General features: G+C 41.4%; 1 protein-coding gene across 3 annotated transcripts in view; it reads right to left on the bottom strand.

Moving 5' to 3' along the window:
* Positions 1 to 12496, bottom strand: part of NRIP1 (nuclear receptor interacting protein 1) — a 98804-nt gene extending 86308 nt beyond the window's left edge. The window contains exon 1 of one of the 3 annotated variants that reach the window (XM_082689194.1): positions 12023 to 12496. The gene's annotated coding sequence lies outside the window, so the exon portion shown is untranslated. Of the gene's footprint in view, positions 1 to 10992; positions 11078 to 12022 lie in introns of those variants that run through there. The other 2 variants (XM_082689195.1, XM_082689193.1) reach the window with 2 other exon arrangements.
* Positions 12497 to 22378: the final 9882 nt, after the last annotated feature.

Below are 22378 nucleotides of genomic sequence, written 5' to 3'. Positions count from 1 at the left end.
CTAAACAAGTGGGACTATTACAATCAGGAAGGAGTACAGAGAACTGTGAGAGACAAATCTGATCTTACTGGAGGCCTGGGGACTGTAGTGAGCATCTACACACTCTTGCCCACTGTCCCAGGAGTGAGAATATTCCTTCTCAATCTGCTTCACCAGGGTTAAAATGTGGTCAGTCAGAAACCTACCCTTAGGTTTCTTCTCTTGCTCTCATTCTAGAAGGGTGGATCTAGACACACTTGGCTCAGGGCATCACCATCTTCGTCCACACAGTGCCCTCTCATCTTGTTACCTTTTCATAGGAGAGCACTGAAACAGGGGCCATAACCTTACCTTATATTCCCAATTGAACTGAGACACCCAACTATCTGCACTGATGATTTTAGAACATGACTCTTCAGTAATAACCAGAGCTGACCTGTGAGTATTTTGATCCCACTAGCCAACTAAAGGCACCTGGCTCTGTTAACCTACAAAGAGAAGTTTCCCTACTGCTTTTTAAGTAGAACTCAAAAATGTATATAACATGTAGGAACAAAGCTGCCGCATGAATAGATGCATAGCTCCACTGTAAAACTTGTTTTAAATTCTCAGCCTAGAAAGTAACATTCCAACTACTAGAATACATGAATCGTAAGACTGTTCTGAAGACCATATTTCAGTCCCAGGAGAAGAAAATAGGCTACAAAGACGTTGGGGGGGGAGGGTAGCTGGCTCTGCCTCGCTGTGCTTCTCAAGACCGTCTTTCTGATTATCATGAGGTCAGCTTGGACTTTACTGCTAGATCCATCACCAAAGATTAATAACTACTTCTTAACACCTGGTACATACCCTCTTGCTGAGACTGCCTTAATAAAACAAAGTGTGAAATAAATTAAGGCTTGATTTCTTATCCTGGGTTTACTCAACTGCTATCCATATGAGTTTTGTTTTGTTTTTTAAAGGAGCTCAGGATTCCTTATTTTATTTATTTATTTATTTTTTAGGTTTTCATTTATTTATTTGACAGAGAGAGATTACAAGTAGGCAGAGAGGCAGGTAGAAAGAGAGAGGGTGGGGAAGCAGGCTCACTGCTGAGCAGAGAGCCCGATGCGGGGCTCGATCCCAGGACCCAGAGATCATGACCTGAGCTGAAGGCAAAGGCCAGGCGCCCCTGCTGTCTGGATGAATTTTAAAATTTACTAAAATTCTCAGGGGTTCAATTTCCTCCTCTGTAAAATGCAAGCAACTGTTTTGGATATTTTATTTTATTTTTTTCCAGTTTTTATTTAAATTCCAGCTAGTCAACATACAGTGTAATATTAGTTTCAGGTGTACAATATAGTGATTCCACATTTCCATACATCATAGCATTAACAACAATGTTGGAAGATAAGCAAGTAATTTTACCCCATTGCATCACAGGTATACCCTGGCAATAAAGAAAAAAGAAAAAAAGAAAAACAAGGACAAGTTAGAAATTGAGAAAACAAAAGGGAAAACAGGAAAAAGAGGAAACAAAAAGAGAGAGAGAGAGAAAGGAAGATCAAAAGAAAAAGGTGTGTAAGGGCTAAACAGTAGCATTTACTACTGTTTGATTTATAGTTTATACCAACCACCTATCCTATGTGCTTTTCCATTATGATGCCTCTATAAAACCAACTTGTTTGAAAATGGGGAGGACAAAATACCTCTAGGACAAATATACTTAAACCTGGAGCATCCTTAGGTTTTATCAAATTCCCTTCCAATCTGAAAATCTAAGGATTCTATGAAATTACTTCAACTCGTAAAAGCTGAAAACCAAACAAAACAAAACAGGAAGAGGAAAATATGACGTTGATTCAGGTCAGTCAATAATTACTAGGATAGGTAAAAGCAATGTTTTATTAACAAAGTAAACAATGCAATTCTTTGAGTTTTGCGTCAACACCACCAAACATCTGGATATTGGGAAAGAACCAGATGGTGAATACAAAATTTCTATCTTCAATCCCTGGCCTCATGGAGATTCAGTCTATTTCAATTAAATATTTTTTAAAGGCATGGATGGGTTAGGGAAATATGAAAATATGTATCTGAACCCTAGAAAGTTTGCCCCCCTCCAATAGTTCGCTTATGTAGTTTCTTTCTTACCTGGCCAAATACCATACATCCTCTTAATAAAACATTCTTTCGCAGGTTTTATAGAAACCCTTTTGTTTATCCAACATTTACTTGGCAATCCAAAATCTAAAGCACACTAGAAAATATTATGTATATGAGCGTTATTACTCATCCTTGTGTCTCCAGTGTTGTTTGAATTTGACTGTAACTTTTAATGTAGAGGGAACAAGTCGGGCTTTTTTTTTTTTAAGATTTTATTTATTCATTTGACAGACAGAGATCAAAAGTAGGCAGAGAAGCAGACAGAGAGAGAGAGGAAGGGAAGCAGGCTCCCTGCCAAGAAGAGAGGCTGATGTGGGGCTTCATCCCAGGACCCTGGGATCATGACCTGAGCCGAAGGCAGAGGTTTTAACCGACTGAGCCACCCAGGCAACCCTCGGCTTGACTCTTTTGGGTTCAAAATTCCATAAATTTTAAATGAGGTAAGTAAAAAGAGGTAAAGAGGTTTAGGACTACATTTCTCATGACCTCAACAATAAAAGAGCATGTCTAATGTACACTTAAAAATACACCATATGCCACAAACCTCCCTAAAATCAAAAATCTCTTACCTGACAATAGTCTACTCCCAAATGAAGCCAAATACTCATCTTTCTATCTGCTTCCTTCTGGTAAATTCACAAACATATTATTAATTTCCTCTTTGTATCAAACAGCCTAGTTTATTAGCATAATTTAGTCTTTAAAATAAATTATTGTGGATGAAGATAGGGCAATGAAACAAAATTCATGTCAAGAACTGTTATAGTCAAGAATTTTAACTTTTCAACCAGGAAGAGTACCAGGTCTGAATTTGTGGCAACTGCTCCTTGAAGTAGACAAACATAATTAGCCTTGGGAATATCTGGATTAAGACCATGACAAGGTGTTCTAATGAATTATATCGAGAAACATAGCTGCTTTCTCTGCTTCAAAGAACATTATAGTAACTCTGTGGTACACTTTCCAAGGGTTAGCATTTGAGGAGGGAAAAGAGCTTGCACGGTTGCCCTTGGTGCTTATAGTTTTCAGGTAAGCACAGGGAATGGGGCATTAGTTCTCCAGAGAATTAACAATAACTCCTGCAGAATTATCAACCGGAAATAAGAGTGCCTTCCTCCTAGGACTGGTTTTTGAAAATCCAGGCTGGGTGGACTGGATGTGCTCCTTGAGTTCTCCGGCTATCAAGTTTGGGAGCAGGATCGTTGATGGCATTCTAGAAATCAAATAGAGACTGGTTTTCTCTTATAAAGATGGCATATTCCCATGATAAAGCAAATCATTATCAATGAAATTAGGTGTGTAACCTCGAGAATTTTTCAGATTAGGTTTATCTCTATAAGTAGAGAAAATGATAGCATTATACTACATGGAACTGTAAAGGGGCCAGCTCAATGCCTGGCCAAAGCAGGTGCCACCCAATCCTCTTCCTTTTCCTGATCTTTCTCTTAATAAAAAAGGACAATGCAAAAAAAGGTAGCTTTTCTCTATTTCAAGTTTTTCCCCTTGTCTACTCCTGTTAAAACCATAGGCTTGAAATCTTTACTGTTTACTGACAACAGCATACATCGATATATAGAACCAGAATTCCAGAACTTAGAAGTCAAACGAATCTCCCTTGCTCTATAATCTAATGATGTTACCCAGAGAAACAAAAGGACTTTCCCATTATCTGTATCATACATTGTATTAGTAGCAGATCCTAAGCTTGAAAAAGTATATTTGGGAAAACATAACAAATACTTAAAAATTAATTTTCCAAAAATCAAACTTGAGCCTACATGATCCATTGTGTAAATACTCCTTTTACAGGAAAAAAAGTGAAACTGTGATTAATTCCTTTGAGGATGTTTCTTATTATATCCTACCTGGGAGGGTTTCACAGGTTTTCTAGTACTTTTTCTTGGTGTTCGTCCCCTTCTTCTATCTCCCCTCCTTCCCTTAATCTGTTTTTTTTTTTTTTCCTAGTGTATACATCCACCACTCTGTTGTAGATTACTATAAATTCATAAATTCAAGAATCAAAAAAAATATCTAAGAAAGTATGCTTTTCAAAAACCAGTTACAATCCCTTAAAGACTTCCTGTCTCTCAAATTCTGAAGAGACGCCTTAAAAGATAAAACCCTTTTTTTAAAAAAGATTTTATTTATTGATTTGACAGACAGAGAGCACAAGTAGGCAGAAGCAGGCGGGGTGGGGGTTGGCGGGGGCGGGGGGGGGGGGGATGCAGGCTCCCCGCTGAGCAGAGAGCCCGATGTAGGGCTCTATCCCAGGACCCTGAGATCATGACCTGAGCTGAAGGAGAGGCTTAACCCACTGAGCCACCCAGGCCCCCAAGAAATTTTTTTATCTCGAACTTCTAATTCTCAAATTTTGATTATGTTCTGTCACATGCAAGTACTCTTATCTACATTATGTTATTAAATCAACACAATTATAATACTATTTTCACTTTAAGACTGCATATAAACATGATTTCCTAACTACTGCAATGCTAAATTATCAACCGACTTTTTAAAATACGGTAACATATTTAAGATGTTCACATGTTATACACAGTATGGGCAAATTCAACAATTAAAAGCCCACAACTACAAAGAGAAGCTAGTGTAACCACTATGTGACTTAAGCTTTCCTCTTATCTATCTAAAACTAATCCCCTGACTTTTCACCCAGTAACCTCACATTGCTGGTACAGGTAAAATAAAGCATCCCAATAACAAGAGACACTCCTAATTCCTTAGTTCCTGATCTGCCCTCAATTCATCACCAAATTACAGATTTGAAAATAAACCCTGTCACTTAACCCGTGACTGAAAAAAGACTCTCTTAATTAGAAGTCCAAGGGCAAGAGACTCCGTCCGTTCCACCAAAGCTCTGAATAAACACCAGCATCAGGTCAGTAAGAGTGGTCCTGGTCCTACTGGTATCTTAAGCTGATGACTCAAGTTCCCAGCAGACTTCTAGTTTAATATTTCTTGAAGCACTAGGCTTAGTCACAGAGTGACCTGGAATTTAAGGCAAATCGGGGTCTCTTCCTTTCATCCTTAAAGACATTTTTTATAAACATGTTTTTATCCCCAGGGGTACAGGTCTGTGAATCACCAGGTTTACACACTTCACAGCACTCACCAAAGCACATACCCTCCCTAATGTCCATAATCCCACCCCCTTCTCCCAACCCCCCTCCCCCCAGCAACCCTCAGTTTGTTTTGTGAGATTGAGTCACTTATGGTTAGATCGGTTTTAATTTAGAGTTTTTATTCCCTGAGGTACACCAAGCCAAAAAATTTCCTGGGGAGAGTGTAACATGCTAGCTTTGAATTTCAAACACAACTATTAACCCTGTCAGAGAAGAAATTCTATTTCCAAATTTCTTAACAAAATGCTCCCCCCTCCTCATTTATTAAAAGAGGAAGGTAAGACAGAAGGAAGGGTGGGTAAGAGGACAGGTGGATGGAGAAAGTTGGGGAGGGGAAGAGAGAGAGAGAGAGAAGGACGGAAGGATGGACGGACGGACGGGCGGATGTCACAAGCATCCTCCTAAAATTTCAACATATTCGAAACTTTAGTTTCAACATATTGCCGAAGTTCAACATATTCTGGAATTATCCTTGAATTTATTTCAACCAAAAAAAAACAAAACAGATGATTTATCCAAATCAGGTAGTTATCCATAACATTATCTTCAGGAACAATCTATCTTAAAATCTGGTAAAGACAATAAGAAAAAAATCTTACTACTACTTAGTAAATAGAGTATAGTGGTCCTTTTTTTTCAGAACTACATTTTTGAGTTGCCAATCTCCTAATGAATTCTTTAAATCTCTCTCTCATTCTATTGCTCCTAGAGTTCTAGGCGAAATGTTATCCCTAGCATGGTCTAAGGTATTAATTTTAACAAAATGCAAATACGGTGGTAAAATGTATCACATTTCCCTCTTTTCTGATCTTCTCAATGTTCTATGAACTTAAAAAAAAAAAATTACGTTGTTTCGGATGTATTGACACCCTAAAATACCACAAGGTCTGTAATGCTTTATCTGTAATATTTGCAATATAGTGCAGGAATCCTTTTGAATTTCAAGGTTCTCGGTGCAGAGAATGTACTATTATAATGGCAACAGTTAGTATAATGTTATCTCAGTAGCTGTATTTATTATGAAAAATTAAAACTGCCCTTGATGACTGTAGTAAAGTAAAAGGAAAGGTCTGTTCTAAATGACCTCTAATTTTTAGAATCCTAAATATTAAGTATCCATCAAATTGAATGTTAAATTTCAAGGAACAAAAAAACAACAGATGGGCATTTATAACATAATGTGTGAAGAAACCCTGATAAGACTTCAGATGTCTCTTATTTGCAGTTTTCCCCTGCCCCTGATAATGTGCCTAAAGGAAACATTCTTTCTGTAGTAATTGACATCGAGTTATCTTCTTCAGCAATCCTATAAAGGAAGTCCCTAGTTCACTACCCAAATGCAGCACTCTCTTCCATGTTCAGGAAGACCCTTAGAAGACACAAGTTCTTAAAACACAAGTTCTTAAAAGAATAAAGAGAAGGTGATCTAATATGAATTCATTTTCTTCCAAACAAACTGTAAGTCCTGGTTCTATCCTGGTACCCAGTTTTCATCTTCCAACTTAGGTAGATTTAAGAGACACTCAAAAGCAAAGTGTGCACAGGCACAGATGGGGCATTTGTCATTTCCCCCCTCCAAACAACCACTATTTATATAATATTGCTGCCCTCATAAAAGGGAATCCATTACCATCAGCAATTCATGTCCCTGCTTCAGCATCAGATGCAAACAGGATACGGAAACAAGATCTCTCTCCTCCATTTACTTTTTGTTCATTCCAACCTCTGGACATAACCCTCAGTCCCATTCCACTGGTCTGCTCCATCATCTGACACTCCTGATTTCTAGCTTTTCAAGTCTTAGTGACCATCCTGTTACATTTCGGTGATTGTTCTGGTGTCTAAATCCTACAGAAGGAGTTTGTTCATTACCCTCCAGACAGCAACTTAAGGAAATGAATCTTAAACAATTCAGTTCAGGGATTCAAGTGTATTATCCTGAGGTCCCTCCCCCTGCCCTATTCTGTTGAGAATGTTTGACTTTTCAATAGTAATCAATGTGCTTTTTGGTGATCAATACACTTTTCATAAAACTATTTCCTCAGTTGGAAGATGTGGGTACAGGGGCTTTGTTAAAAGAGCAAATGCTTCTTTCCCTTGTCTTCACCCACAGAACAGTAAATCAGTATTAAAACAAAACGAAATGCACCCGGATGGTGTATTAGCCTCCTGAAGGGGCATATGGAAAAAGCACCCGAGTAAAGAAACTGCCCCTCACCATAGCTGAGAAGGGAAGCTACAAATGAAGGCATTTTCATGAAAGAACACAGCCCAAATTGTAGAAGCTGTTTACTTTAGAAAAGGGGGCAGGAGAGGAGAGAGCAATAGAGAGAGAGGTGTAGCACTGACAGATAAACAAGAATTCTTCTTTATTAACCTACATGCTAAAAACTAACGGTATCTGGCAATCTAAAGTCTGAAAAACAAAACTGATCCTATCACAGTTTAAGCTGAACAACACTTTCTTGATGAAAATTGGATGTTTTGAACTTATTTTGGCAGAATTATCTTTTAACCTGATACATAAAACTACTTTTCCAAAATAACACTTAAAATAGGAGCTTTCAAATGTCTTACATTCTGCAAGTCTTAAAATTAAAGTCTCATCCCTTTACCATCACATATCCTAAGCCACTTTGATTTAACATCACCTTCTGTATCATTGCCGCCTATTATTGGTTTGCAATGAAATCTGTACAATTAATAATAACCTTCTTCCCTCTCATCTTTCTAGAGAGCCAAGGATGACATATCTTCTTATCTCCCTACTTGTTCCATTAGATTGACATATTTTGCCTCATCTGTCACCTTCCATAAAACTCTGCTTTCAGATATGAGTTAATTCATTTTTAGTTGTCCTCAATGTTCTAAAATAGTGATGTTTGACAGAATTAATACAGTGCTCTAGTTCTCTCTGTTCAACGGGTACTTAATTAAAGATCTTGGAGGCCATCTTTCTCTCAGGTTACACCATTTAAAGAAGGAACGTTACTTCCTCCAGACAATGTGATAAGCCACATGGCACTAAAGCTGCCATCCCCAGGTCTCCCATTTAACAGATTGCTTTACCAAGCATAAACTACCAGCAAGACAGATTACCACTTTACTTCACACTGATTTACTTTTAACATCTCTGAAGCCTCAGTCTACTTTGCCTACACTCTCTCGTACCTTGTGAATCTCCAGAATTTCTGGCGTTTTAACATTCCTTTATACTTTTATCATTGCTTCTATTTGAAACAGACCTCAGAAAGTCTTAATGACATTTAATCTGTAACATTTCTTGAATTTCTGGTTAATAATGCATTAAAGTCGTGAAGCCATCAGAGAGAGCAAACTTGGAGCACAAACTGAAAATTCCCTGTTTTAAATTCTTTTGAATTAGTACCTTTTGGAGAATAGCCACTCAACTGGATATGTCATGATTTTCATTTCTAAAGGCACCATGGATAATTTAAATTGGCACTTGTTATTTATTACACAAATAATTGTTCTCTCGGATGGCCTTTTGAAAGCTAGCACTTCTTCATCATTTTTTGGCCCTACTGGAACCACAAGAGACATGTCAATTTAAGCAAACTTCAGGAGCAATAAACTAACAAACAGACTCTAGGTGGTGGTATAGGTTATTTTTTATCATGATGTTTTGCTCTTAAAACTGCAAGAGTCAGAGGAGCCTTTAGCCTCTTCTACAGACACTTCTTTCTTACAGACCTACAATCTTTTAGGATGTTTCAATTAGTAAACTCCCAAGTTCTACAGAGTTTTGGAGACAAATGCAATATATGGATCTAAGTCAAGTTTTCCCGCAGATATTAAACAAGGTTTTCAATTGCTTCAAAAGCACTGCAGAGATTTCACTTGAGTAAAACTAACAATGAGCAGAGTTTTTTTTTTTGTTGTTTTTTTTTTTTTTTTTTTCCCCCCAAATACGTATTTACTCATAGGGCACTTTCAGGGGTAGGTGTGGAAGGAGGTGTTTCCCCACCAGAGTGAATGAAGTGGACCAGAGAAACAATCCCACAGCTGTTTCATTGACTGACTGTTCTTTGTCTCTAGGAACTAATTCCAGACAGAGAAAAGTTGCTACTGGTGATGAAGCCTTATGATCAGAACCAGCTAAACCCACTCAACATCAATGAACCCCCAAGCAAAACCAAAGCAACTTATTTCTAAGTTGAAAAACATTTCAACATACTCCAGGCAGCAGCCTAGTTAGGTGCCAGGCAATGGAAGCACTAGATGTGTTTAAAAAGTCCACTCATTGCAAGGCCTCTTCCACGAAGGTGGCAAACCGGTGATTAAACACTGAATAATCCATCGGGAAGATGCACCCACTTGCTAAACCTATGATTCACTAACAAGTAGGTTCAATGAGATTCACAGCTTTAAAGAATGAGTTACCAAAGCCCTCTGCTTCACAAATCCCACTCCCCTCCCCCAAATGTAAAGAGCATTCATGGTATAGAACCCAACACCTATTTTCACTTTGGACACCTATACACAGTCTTTCTCCCTCTGAAGACAGTTTTTCAGCCCCGGACCATCTCACAATTTAATCATTTACATGACCGGAGACAAACTCCAACTTCGTTCCACCGACTGAGAGAGAAGTCCTTGCAGGTAGGAACGTCTTAATTTTTGTCTAAAATAAGATGTCCTATTAAGAAACTGACCGCAAAAGTACTTATCATTCTGTTCTTTGACTATCTTCAGAAACCCATGCAATCACTCATGAGATAGATGGTAAGAACCGCCTGCAATGCTTCAGAGATCAACATGTGTCAGAGTCCGGGCTTGCTCGCCTCGGAGACACAGTTGATTCCTTTGTTCCTCCAGACGGAACACCAACTCTTGGTTAAAATTTGGAAACTACTTTGGAAAGGATGGGAGGGTTTGTAGACTACTTCCAGGGAAACCGTTCATAAAACAATATTCACTAGTAGTAAGGAGGGCAGAGATGTAAGAGGAGGGGAAAGAAGCCTCCCAGGACCTCCACGGGGCTCATCCCAAACGGGAGCCCCGCTCCGCGCTCGGGGGTTGAAAGTGATGGTTGAGGCCTCGGGTCCAAAGAGCCTCGCCCTCGGGGAAGGTGGGGGAGTGCGGGGGGAGGACAAGGACCGATCGGCCAGGCTTGGGGGTCGGGTGGGGGGGCCCGGAGAGCTGTCCCCAGTTCTGTTCACTTTTCTCGACCCGGAATCCGGCGAGCGCGGAGCCGGGAGGCACCGGGCGAGAGGCGGGTAGCAGCGCCCGGCGCCGCCCAGGTCGCCCCGGGCAGCAGGACCGAGAGCTGCGCGGCCAGAAGCGCCCGGACTCCGGGCCGAGGGGGCAGCCGAGCGGGGGCGCGACCCGGGCCGGGCCAGCCGTGCCCCGGCCGCCTCAGGGGACACGCGGCGGCGGCCCCTCGGCCCAGGACTGCCACAGACCGGCCGGTGAGCCCGGGGCCAACTCCACAACTTGCCCGCCCGGCTGCCCGGGCCCCCCGAGTGCCCGGGAAGGTGCGGACCCGGCAGGAGGGGCGCAACGTCCCCGGAAACGCTTCCTGCCCGCCGCCGTGCCCACCCCGCCGTCCGCGTTCGCTCCTGCCGGCGGCCGCGCCATCCCCGCGGCCCCGACGCCCCCGCGGCCCTGCCCGCCGCCGCCGCCGCCGCCGCGGGCCGCGCTCCCGGGCCGTTTCCGGCGGCGCCCGCGGCCGCTCCCGGAGCCCCCGGCCGCGGCCGCCACTCACCCGAGGCCGCCGCGGCTCCGAGCCTCGGGCTCCGTCAGGCTCCCTCCGCGAAGGCGCCCCGCCGCCCCGTCCTCCCCGGCGCCCCGGCGAGCTCTTCCCTCAGGTCGGCGGCGCTGCCAAGCGCAGGGGCGGCCGCGGGGCCACCGGCGGGCGTGCGCGGGCGGGCGGGAGGGCTCGGGGCCGGGTCGTCCCTCCGCCTCGGCCGCCGCCGCCTCCTCCTCCTCCTCCTCCTCCTCCTCCACCGCCGCCGCCGCCGCCTCCCGAGTTCGGGGCTCTGCTGCAATGTCTGCGAGGCTGACTTTGAGCGCCTCGCTCGCCGCCCGCCCGCAGCCGCGCTCCTCCCTCCGCCGCCGAGTCCGCCGCGGCCCAGTCCCTCCCCTCGCCGCTCCACGCCATTCAGCTCTTCAGCCAAGTTTCTTAACCCTTTTTTCCCCCTCCCTCCCATTGTCACCGGGGCTGGAGGAAGCCGCTCGGGTCCCCGCGGCTCCCGGGCGCTGAGGAGCCTCCCCCCCACACACACACCCCGGTTTTGCTGTTTTCCTCCTTGCCCGCCCTCCGGATGGCCGGGCGGGGGCTGCAGAGCCCCCGAGGCGGCGGGAGGACCGCGGCGGCCGGGAGAGGTGGGTGCTCCACGCGCCCGAGCCGGCCCCCTCGGCTCGCGGCTCTGTCCAGCCGCCCCTGACCGCCGGAGGCGCCTGGACAGCTCCTCCCGGGCCCCGGGGGCTCGTTCTCGTCGCCCAGGCCGAGGGCTCGCGTTTGGGACACAGCCTGGGGGCCGGGACGCCCAGGTCCCGCCGGGGTGCTGGCGCCTCGGCGTCCCCCTCCCATCCCCCCCGCCCCCAAGACGCGCGTTCTCTCGGCTCCTTGTCACCCACCCCCAGCTTCCACCACCTTGCAATGTATGTGTCCTGCTTTGATCTTGGGGGGCACGGGCATTAACTCCAGGTCACTTTGACCCCACGCCTTAGCGCGTAGCAGGCGCCCGGGAATAAATGTGGAGTGACTCGGAGAGGAACACTGGGGAGGAGACCTGAGGAGTGCCCCGTTCAGCTCCTTGGACGGACGTAGGACCCAGAAGCAGGGTTTGTCTTCAGCTGCTTTGTCACTGCGAAGTCTCCGGCGGAGTCAGTCGGCGAATCGACATCAGGCCGGGAAGAATTTGACCCTACCAGGCGAGGCAAAAAAGAGCAGGGCTGCCACTTCTTCGGCAGCTCTCCTCGGTTCTGTCTCCGAATAAGAAATAACAATTACATCACGAGGCCGGGGCGGCAGCGCTGTGGAGCCTCTCGGTTTCCTGCAGCTTAATCTCGCTGCACCCGCCTCTAAACTGGGGGGCATATGGATTGGTGGCGAGAGAAAGTGGAGAGGGGAGAGAGTCCTACGAAACCATAATCCACCACCTCCCCCCCGCGACCCCCCGACCTTGCATTTGCTGTTTTAAAAATCCTATCCTCAATGCTCCCCCAAACATCTAACTAGAACTATTAACACCCCTTCAACACCTCCCCAGATGTCAGGTTTCTTTTTGACTCTAGCATCTAGCATTTAGTAACTCGCCATGAAAAAAAATTACCAGGGGAAATGAGTGCTGTTGCTGAAATTGTTTTTGCTTGATACAAAAACGCTGAAGTATGGCTTAGCCTCACCCTTAACTCAGAAATGGCATGCCCGTGTTAAAACACTTATTACACAAACAAATGAGTGGGTGAGGCACTCCATTCTTACATGGAGGTGTCCATATCCTTAAGAATTCTATAACATTTGAAAATAGAGTTGCTGGTGCACTTAAACACCCCCCCCCCCAAAAAAAAACCCCAAAACTCACTATCCTAGTCATGAAACAGTATTCTGTGCCTGTTATGTAATGACTATATTGTACATTTAAAATCTCATTTAACCTTTAAAAATATGAATGAAAGTTCTGTAATACCTTCAAGTCTTAATAATGAAAGCAATGGTTAATATGCTTAATAAATCCACCACCTAGCACCGTGCTGGGCCCATTGTAGAAATAGTTTGCTTAATGGTGATAGTGCATTTTAGAACAATTATTTTACATTACCTTAGTGACTCAACTGTGCAATCTGTTGCCATCTTATATTGTTTAAACTTCATATGATGGCTTATTGTGTGTATATACCAGTGTGAAATCTGTTCAAGGCAACTTAGTAAAACCTTCTGTTCCATAGTATATCATTTATCCAGGATTGATGCAAAACAAACTGTTCCAATTAAGTGATGATCAGCAGAATTGGAATCTGGCCCTTTAAAAGTCAAACTTCTTTAAAAAAAAAAACTGTTAAGTATTATACAAAGATTTTCTAAAATGGGTTATATATATTTTTTTCCTTAAGCAGTTTATTGGATTTCTTTCTTTCTTTCTTTTATTTGGCTTGTTCTTTAAAAAGTCAGGGTTAATTATATTAAAAGTGTTTATTGTGGTAGGTTGTAGTGGATTCTACAAATACATCAAGTTTCTCTTCTGTTATCAGGCTTCTTCCCACGTGTTAAGAGATGCTCCCAGGAGGTGCATAAGCTATCAATGGCTGCGCTAAAGGACTCTATAATGCTATGACTTCATGATTTGTTCTGCCTTTTGTAGTTTCTCTCTTCCCCTTCACTCACTGAGGATCTGTTGGCCTTATTCTCTATTGCCACAGCATGCCTGCCTCTGGTATTTTCCTCCTCTTCTGACCAGCAGCTTCTAGTCTGGTGCAGACTGGGAATCTAGATAACTTTACTTCCCACAATTCTGTACAGGAAAACTAAATAGATCTTATGTAAGAAGCTGATGTGCTCACCAAGGAGTAAAACACATCAACCTCAATGCCTAGACTCTGGGACAGCTATTCAGACCACTCAAATGTTGCTTTGAAAAGCATTGTTTTTGCTCCTTAACTGGGTTTTGGATCACTGAGACCTGTAGACAAACAGCCTTCTAATAATAAGTGAGGTTACACAGTTGACCCAACCAGCAGAGTATCTGTCCTGCCCTCCAACGCTAGTGTTAAAGTCTACAACCATTTGTCAGATGACTTAACAAAGGTGCTCAACTCTTATTAATCCATCTTCTATACCCCCCAAAAATCCAATCACTGAAATCCTGAACTCTTTTTTGATAGTGCCTTAGTGAAAGTAAATTGAGCACCTTTTGTGGAATTCATTTTTACTTAATCATGCTAATTGTGATGAGGCTCCTTTGTTGTTCTTTGTTTTTGAAAAATCAATACCTAAGTTTCCTGGCTAAGAGAGACATTGCAGTGATACGGGGCATATATATATCAGAATGCCTATTCAGTAATTTGTATTTTGAAGACAACACTCATTTTAACCAATTGTGATTTGAAAAAGATGCCCTTCAGTTTATATACTTAAACACAAAAGTATTTTTATAAACCCAGGGTTCCTATGGCCTCAGACGTTCATAGTTCAGGCTTAGTATGATTATCCCTCACGGAGAAATAGTCTGGGAAGGGTATATTTATGAGGTGCTCCCTAATCTCCGCTATCATTAGCATCTTTTCACACCATCTTGTGACTGTACCCCATTCTAAATGCAAGCACTCCTGGCAGTCAGGGTCCATATCCCTCTGGTTCACACTGGTATCTCTCCACCATCTATCCCTGTGCCCAACAAGCAGAATTCAGTAGACACTGGACAAGATTCTGTTCTGGCCCAGTGGACAGTGTTTAGCTCCACCTGGGGTACAGATGTGGGAGGAGGGAGTTGAGGGAACATTTTTACAGAGAAGATAATGCTTCCTCAAACTATTAAAAGGTAAAATTTGCCACATAGGCTAAGTAAGAAACGGATTCTCAGGAAATGAGAAAAGACTGTTGGACACGAGAGAGGTATAAAGAAAACAAAAATATACATTGAGGGGTATTGAATCTACATTATACACTATGAATTAGTGACTAACGAACTATGACAACCGACAAAAATGTTTAGTGATGGGACTGCAGTGTAGCTACACTGTTATGCTTTCCTTAGCCTCCAGAGAAAGCACGGCCCAATAAAAATATAAATTGAGACACAAATGTGAGCTTCATATAGACTTTTAAGTTTTTTAGTAGCCACATTCAAAAAAATACAAAGAAATAGGTGGAATTAATTTTAACCCAATATATTAAAATATTATTTTTTTAAAGATTTTATTTATTTATTTGACAGAGAAATCACAAGTAGACTTAAAATATTATTTTAATGTATGTACAACATAAACATTATTTCTTAGATATTTTTCATTATTCACACTACATTTTCAAAAATCCAATGGACATCTCAATTTGAATAAGTCATATTCAAGTGTTTAAAAGTCATGTACAACTAATGCCTGCTGCACTGGACAGAACAGCTCTAGAGGACACAAGAAATATTTAACAATACAATTAAAAGAAATCTCTTAGGGGCGCCTAAGTGGCTCAGAAGATTAAGCACCTGCTTTCTCTTTCTGCTCAAGTCATGAGCTCTAGGTCCTAGAATCGTGATCTCCAGGTCCTGGAATCAAATGTGGTGTCTGGCTCCCAGCTGGGCGGGGAGTCTGCTTCTCCCTCTCCTTCTCCCTCTCCCTCTCCTTCTCCCCCTGCTCGTGCTCTTTCTCTCTCTCAAATGAATAAATAAAATCTTAAAAAAAAAAAACTCTTGGGATGAAAAATCTAAGTCTTATTAAATCTAAGATTTTATTTGTGTTGATTACTGGTGTTTAACTATACTGTGTTATAAAAACCACTTTCTTGTATCTAGGCTTTTATACCAATTAGAAAATCAGCAAAGTTTACGTTTTATGTACTGTGTCTTCATTAACCATACAGTAGTTACAACTACTGCTATTTCTATTAACTCTGGTGGTGGACGGTAAACGTAAACTGGCTTTATGGCAGAAATAAAACACTATAAATTTGGGGTTGAATACGCTTTAAAGAAATCTTCTGTGAACTACCTCTGTGCAAGTTACCGTCAAGCACGTTCTGTGCAAGCCCAGGTTTTGCTTTTCAGTTCCTCCATGCCCAGTTAGTTACTTGTGGACTCTAAAATCCAGACCAGCCTTGTTTGAGGCAGTCACCTGCCTGAAGCCGGTGGTAAGGTTGTGCCACAGAGTCTTGGGTACCGGAAAGGTCTACAGGGCTCAGATGAAGATGTTCAGACATCTGTCTGCAGGCTACTGTGAAGTTTTCCATAATGACATTGGAGCCTTTATACTTTTGGTGGGGCTTGAATGTCATGGACTGGCAAAACCAGGCCACTCAATTTCTACACTGAAATGAACCCTGAAAACTGGATCTTAAAAAAAAAAAAGTCTGAAAATGATTGTGTGCCAGCAGCTTCATGATCTTAGTTAAGCAAAACCTTCCTAGATATGGTACCAAAAGCACAAGTGTCGAAAGAGAAAGTAGGTGTATTGGACTTAAATAAAATTAAAATCTTTGGTACTTCAATGGACACTATAAAGAAAATGAAATGACAACTCACAGAATGAGAGAAAAAATTGCAAATCATATATCTGATAAGGGAGTTGTGTCTAGAATGTATAACTCCTACAACTCAATAATAAAAAGACTATTACTCAATATTTTAAAATGAACAAAGGCTCTGAATAGACATTTTTCCAAAGATATAAGTTAAGCACATGGAGAGATGCTCCTTGGCAGTAGTCACTAGGGAGATGCAAATCCAAACTACAATGTTTTACCACTTCACACTTGCTAAGAATGTCCATAAACAAATGAAACAAAACAAAACAGTTAAAAACAAGTGTTGGGAAGGATGTGGAGTAATTGGAACCCTTCTACATTGTTGATGAAAATCTAAAGTGTCGTGGCTACTTTGAGAGTCTGGCAGTTCCTCAAAAGGTTAAATATAGTTACCGTGTGACCCATCAATTCTACCCCTAAGTAGATTCCCTGAAGAAATGAAAACTCTATCTCCACAAAACAACTTGTATATATGAATGTACACAGTGGTACTCTTCCTAACATAAAAAAAGAGAAACAAAGGCAAATATCCAACTGATGAATGGATTTGGAAATGTGGTCTATCCTTACAATGAAATATTACTGAGCAATAAAAAGGGAATAAGCTGACACATGCTACGGTATGAATGAACTCGGAGAGATTATGCTGAATAAAAGAAGTTAGTGCCAAAAGACCGCATAGTGTGTAATCACATTTATATGAGATGTTCATAATATGCACATCTATAGAGATGGAGAGTAGAATAGTGATTACCTAGGACAGAGGCAGGGTTTGGGAAGAAATGGGGATTGACTGGTAATGGGCATAGGATATCTTTTTGTAGTGACAAGTGTGTTCAAAAATTGTGGTGATGTTTGTACAACTCTGAATATTCCAAAAACCATTGAGTTATATGCTTTAAATGGATGAGTTGTATGGTATATGAATTATATCTAAATAAAGCTATCATATATTTTAAAAAAACCAAATCAACATGAAAGAACCTTTCTATCTTCTCATTTTGAAAATAAAACTTTGACATGTATCAAACAATTAAAGTCTGTAAATGTTTAAAAAATGTTACAACTCAAAATTATTTTTGCTGGTTACGATTTGCCAGAAATTAGCAAAATAATGTATCTATTTATAAAACCAAAAAACTACACATTGGAAATTAACTTTGGCTGCTTTACAATTCTTCAATGACACAGTACAGAAGGATAGGTTTTATCGGGACAGCCCAAGTGTCAGTAATTTAGTGTGCACTATATTGTGTGTGTGTGTGTGTGTGTGTGTGTGTGTGTGTGTGTGTGTCGTCTTTCAGCAACACTAATATTGTATTCTGGAGGTGACTTAGAAGAGGATTCTGGATAAACTACATTATACTGCTCATGTCCCACAAAGCTGGCTTATATGATATACATAACTCAGTAATTTATAGTAATAACTATTCCTACAAAGCTAAATGATTACTCTTATTAGGTAGTTCTCTGTATTAGATTTCCCTAATAGTCATATCCAAGAAATCTAATTCTAAGTTCCTTCATCTAGTAACTACATTTGGTTGCTAGTGTAGAGGTAAACACTAACAGCAACTAAACCAAGATAGAAGTTTAATTTCCTTCCAATGTAAAAATAAAAATCCACAAAGGCATTTCTGGGACTGGTTTGATGATGCTATCATCTTGAAGCATCCAGATTCCTTCTATTCTGTTACTTTTGGCTCTTTCTTGGCTTTCACCCTAAAGATTGCCTCATGATGTTGATTGGCTGCTGCAGCTCCAGTCATCAAGTCTGCATTTCTGGCAGAAAGAATGTGGGTGACCTACCACCTTTTTTAAGGAGTTTACCTGAAAGGACCATCCAATAACTTCTACTAGCATTTCACTAGAAGTATCCAGAGAGAGTATGGGGGTATATAGTGTTTTAGTTAGGAACAATTCTCAGAGAAAATCAAGGTTTTGTTTCTAAGAAGATGAGACTCCATATTGAGCGGGTGTATTAGATATCTCATGCTGCATAACAAGCTGCCACAAAAATTAGTAGCTTAAAACAAGAAACACTATTATCTCATGGTTTCTGGTAGGTATAAAATTCAGGAACAGCTTAGCCAGATCATTCTGATACAAGGTCTCTCATGTGGCTGCAATCAGGATATTGGCAGGTTCTGCAATCATCTGAAGGCTTGCCTGGAGCTGGAGTATCCAATTTCAAGAAGGTTCCTTCACAAGGCTTTTGGCAGGAAGCCTCAGTTCCTCACATGGCTGTTGGCAAGAGACCTCGGGTCCTTGCTACATGAGCTTGAGTATCCTGACGATGTGGCTGCTAACTCCCCCCAGAGAGAGCAATGATGAAGTCACAATGTCCTTTGTGACCTGGTCGCCCAATTCACACAGAGTACTTCCATTTTATTGCATTAATTCCAGGTAAGTCACTAAATTAATTCCACTCTTAAAAGGAAAGTCATCCTGAAGGGAAGGGTATCAAATAATTTGTGGGCATAGCTTAAAGCCAAGGCAGCAGGCTATTAGCATTTTCTGTCATGGTCTGCCTCTTTGGTTTTCTAAACCAGTATATACACCTTTGTTTTCAGAGGCTCAGCAGTCTCACTGTCTCTTCCAGGCATCCAAACACAAGTCTTTTTTCTGAGACTTCCTCAGATCTACTGCCTAAGATTTCTGGATGATATGCAGCCCTTTCCAAGGATCCCAGATGTGACTCCCTGTAGGCTGGCAACCTTTAAAACCTTTAGTGTTAAAGACATGTTTTCAGCTATCAGCACGTTTAAGATTTGGAGAAGGAATGGATTATTGCAATAATCCTGTCCATTTTGAAAAGGGAGAATGAGAAACATTAGTCATTATTCCATAATAATTATCAAAACCTACTAAGCAGGAATAGCCAGGACTCCCTGCCCTGCACCTCAGGGAGTTCCTTGGTTGGCCAACCTGACAGCTCCTGTTTCTTTCTCTTGAATGTTTCCCTTCATGTTTTATCTCCTGCTGCTCCTGGGTCTGCCCTTAGAGGTTCCTTCTTGCCAATTTTCTTCAATAAATACATATGAGGTGGACACAGGGGAGATTGCCCTTCTTGAGACCACATGAACTTTAAAATACTGGGGCATAGATTGTTTTCAAGTTTCAACAATCACAGACTATTATAAACCAAGTTGGGGTGTCTTTGGGAAGATAATTCCTTCAAACGTTGAATAGACTTGATTTACTTCCATTCTGTTCTATGTATAAACTACCATAGCCAACCAAAAGTCTTGTCTAGACATGATTTTTCAGCCTGTAGATGCTCCTCTTTTATTTACTAGGCTCTGTACTCTACCCATCCCTTTGGCCCTTAAATTAATGGTGGTTACCTTGAGAGCATCTGAAATAATAGTCTTAGTTGGGGAAGCAATACAATTCATCACCTACTGCCAGCAATACCACTGCTGCTTTACGACAAAGCAAGAGTTTTACCTCTTGCTAAGACTGTAGGTTCATGGCCACAGCTTAAAACGTCTTCAAGGTCAGGTACAGAGGCAGATGACTTTTTCAACACTACATGGCCCGAATCAATGGACTCTTCATCGGTGGCATTAGCATGCAAAGGCAGGGAATACCTCTCTTAGTAAATCATTGCTTTCTTCCATTTCTGCTTCAAGAAAGTTTGGTTCTAGTCTGAGTTCATCTAATGCATTAGATTTTGCTAAAAATAGCAAAAATGAACTAACCCCTACCAACACCACAAATGTGTTTTGTTATTTCTTTTAACATTATAGCCTCAGCCAGCAAATAGCCTGGTTTTTAAGGTAAAGAAGTGACAGGTTAAGCAAATCTTTGGTGAGCACATTAAAATTAGACCCTCACCACTCACTATCCAACTGCTTTAACTAAATCAGTGTTATTTGTATTTTGTGGCATCTCATTTCTGGTACCAAAATGAGGCCATGGTTCTTGGTTTCAGAAAACAAAATCAACCCTTGCTAGCTTAAGCAGCAAAAGGGTTTATTATAATGTAATATAATAGATAATTTTACAAAATTCTGTTGGGACCCAGGAATCAGGCTTGGATCCAGGAACTGAGCTTCCATGATGCATAGGAGGAGGGTCCAGCTGCATAATGGGAACAGCCAAGTAGAAACTCCATCCACCACCTGCCACTTAAAACTAATGAAGATACAGACTAAGTATTAGAACCGCCATTGCAGCTCTATCGAAGAACTAAACACTCAGCCACCTGACTTGCCAACACAGCCCTATACATTCTGCGTACCATGTTTATACCTACCTCTCATGTCTCATCTGGGTGCATCCTCTGGCAGAAACCAGGTTACATGTGAAACTCTAGCTTCACCTGAGTCTGAGAAATGTATGAAACATTCAGCATTCTAGTCTCTAGTAACCAGGAAAGCCTGCTAGAAAGAAGTTAGAGTGGTATTTAGTGTGTCATTCGATAGCATGGCCAAAGGGTTATTTCTGGTAGGGAGCAGACCCAAACTTTCCGAGGCATACCAAATACTTCAGATGGTAAAATAAACAATAATTCATCCAAGGATCATTAAGTTGGGGTACATTTTGCATTAATTATGTTTCATTGTAGTCCAGCTCTTGGAAAGCTTGCCAACCTGTGTTAACCAGTATACTAGATCTTGATCTCGATGGGATACAAAAAGTGTACCTGCACTTGGATAGGGTGTCTTTGGTTTTAAGGAAGAGAAACATACCAGTTAACTTGAAAATAAAGGAAGCTCTGAGGGACAAAACGCAAAGAATCTAAAAAAATGTTGCCCCACTAGCCCTCAGAAGACCATAGAACTTCATCGTGGTGCTCCACTAATGCATCTTTATTCTCCACTTGTTCAGACGGTCTGTTGGTCCAACTCTCCAAAGAGAAAATTTGATTGACTATTAGCCAGGCAAAGGACTACTTTTATGGACAAGTATCTACCCTTAGTCTAATCAGCTATAGCCATGAATGGAAGTGAGGGAAAGTTAACTTAATACAAGGGATTAGGAAGCCTGGGTGGCTCAGTTGGTTAAATGTCTGTCTTTGGTTCAGGTCATGATCCCAGGGTCCTGGAATAAAGACTTGCATTGGACTTCCTGCTCAGTGGGGAGTCTGCTTCTCCTTCCCCCTCTCCCCTCACCCCTGCTCATTATCTCTCTCTCTTTCAAATAAATAAATAAATAAATAAAATCTTTGGAAAAAAAATATGAGATTGAAGTTTCCAAGCCTGTGAATAGAGCAAGTAAAACTAGAAGGGTAAGATGGGTGCAGTAGATCAATAAACTAATATTTGTAGTACAGTCATTATCTTTTATACCACATAAATTAAGACTTGTAATATTGTAACAGCATCATTAATCTTATTTACAAACTGTCTGCCTACAAATTAATGCCTGTGAATCTTATACACAAAATACATTAAACATATTCATTCTTTCACCAATTATGTATTGATTGCCCGCTAAGTACCCTGTAGTACATTATATCAAGTTCTCTGGATACCAGATGAACACACTATGGTTACTTGCTTTAAGGTACCAATTTGAGGAGAGAGCTAATATTTAGTTTGGTATGTTCTTTTATAAAGATGTGATTAAGATGGGTGTTACTGGGGAAGGAGGCATTGGTTTGTATTTCAAGAGTTCAAGGAAGGGTTTTTTCCTTTGAGGAAGAGATTACTGAACTATATCATAAATGATGAATTTACCAATGTGTTTTTTTTTCTCATGGCCATCACTGATTAGCTTTTTATAAAAGCTACTTACTATAATACCTTGTCATCAAAACACATTTTGCAGATGTTATTATGCTTCCAGCAATTTTCATTGATTGTCAACGTGTTAACATAGGACTAGATTGGTATTTTATCAATTGCAAGCAGATTCAGATTCCTCCCGGGAGCTAAAATTTGCTTTTCCAATACCCAGATGG

This window comes from Mustela nivalis (assembly GCF_964662115.1).
Source record: "Mustela nivalis genome assembly, chromosome: 1".
Classification (NCBI taxonomy): domain Eukaryota; kingdom Metazoa; phylum Chordata; class Mammalia; order Carnivora; family Mustelidae; genus Mustela; species Mustela nivalis.
This window is presented reverse-complemented; position numbering and strand designations above follow the sequence as displayed.